The following is a 1,678-nucleotide window of genomic DNA, read 5'->3' as shown; positions in this document are numbered from 1 at the left end:
TGCTTGCATCTTAAAAATGGTTGTAGGGCCTTAAAGACAAATATAAAAAATAAAACGGAACATGAATCTTCCAGATATGTATTGATATCACAGACAGATAAGTAAAACCTAAGCCATTTTACTCTCTAAAACACTTCTTATATGTCTTGGGAGTCACACTGTTAAGAAATAATTATAACTTATACAGTTGACAAAATACTTAATTTTTTTCAAAGAAAGTCAAACGCTTTTGCTCTCATGACATTTACTTATGCCAATAATAACATAATAATGTTATATTTATTGATATTACACCCACAGCAATGCTACACAAGCAAAAGCGTGTCTAAATAATGCGCCTCTTGGCCTTCCATAGAGCCTATTGGATGTTAGCACCAAGTCTCGGCTAGTGATGTAGAAAGCTTTTGAACAGCTCACCCAGAGACTAAATGCAGAGGACATTCAGAAATCTGCACGGGTGCAAGTTAGTATGCGTGTGGAAGCACCAGAGACACCCCAAATCCCAGAAAAAGTTATTTGGTTTCGTAATATCAAGTGGTTTGTTAGATTTCGTTTATTTGCTGTTTTTACATCAATGCCAAGAAATAGCTGTCATCCAGTCTAAATGCTTGAAATATGCTAGATTTTGTTAGGATACATCTTTTTTTTTTTCATTCATTAACTTGTTTAATTCATTACTTCTTTGATAAACTGCCTCTTGGGCATGTCACTAAAACATTTTTGGATCAGGGTCCAACTAAGACTAGAGGCCTAGCATTACCCAGCATGCATGAACAAGAACAAATTACTGTGCCCCGAAAACAAAGGCGCAGAAGTAATTTCATTTTCCAAACAATTTTGCAAGTCATTACACCCGTTCTCCTAAGCGCATTCCCCCCCCCCCCCCCCCCCCCCCCCCCCCCCCCCCCGATTCTATATTGTTTATTCAAAATTGAATTATATTGTTAGTGTAAAAAGCCTCACAAATGACAAGAGTTGGTAATAAGATTATGTAGCAGCTTGATTCTTCCTCATTCATGAGTGCAAATGAGAAGCTTCAGCCATTACAGTCCATCAGAGATTCTATGCATTAATAGCCAAATACTGAGGCTTGGTCATTGTCTCCCAGCGTCAGAAACTGACACAAAAATCACTCTTTAGCATCTGTATGGAATGCGACGGGCAGAGCCTCAGCTCGCTCTGTAAGATAACGTAGTATTAAGAGGGACAACAGCAGTGAGTAGCATGAAAGACCGCAAATCTACATAAGGTGTTATTATAAGGTGACTTTTCCTAAAAGGCTCTATATTTTAATTTAAAAATGTTTTTATATACATTACACACAAGGCAAAGAAAATAAAATCACTTTTACCTATTTTGGCCATACACGGTCATATTGACCGCTCGGATTTTCGCGGTATTGTTTTTAATCTTTCGCGCGGTTGAAGATGCATATTGGTTGCTTAGTTACTATCAGCGTCTCTGCCAAAGAAACGTCATAAGCGGTCTTGAGTACCTAGTGTGGGCATTACCGATGGGCCGAAGGTAAAGCCAGAGTCGGTAACGCTAGCTACCACCGTGAATACGGCGTGAATGGACTCCGTTCTGAATCAGAAGGCAGCGCCGGGCGCTCGCTCTGTGGAAGGAGCGGTACACAGAGCTAGATGGCCGGTGGCTGACTACGTGTTTATACCACTTT

This window comes from Etheostoma cragini, chromosome 13 (assembly GCF_013103735.1).
Source record: "Etheostoma cragini isolate CJK2018 chromosome 13, CSU_Ecrag_1.0, whole genome shotgun sequence".
Taxonomy (NCBI): Eukaryota; Metazoa; Chordata; class Actinopteri; order Perciformes; family Percidae; genus Etheostoma; species Etheostoma cragini.
The sequence above is the reverse complement of the archived record's forward strand: the minus strand, read 5'-3'. Positions refer to the sequence as shown.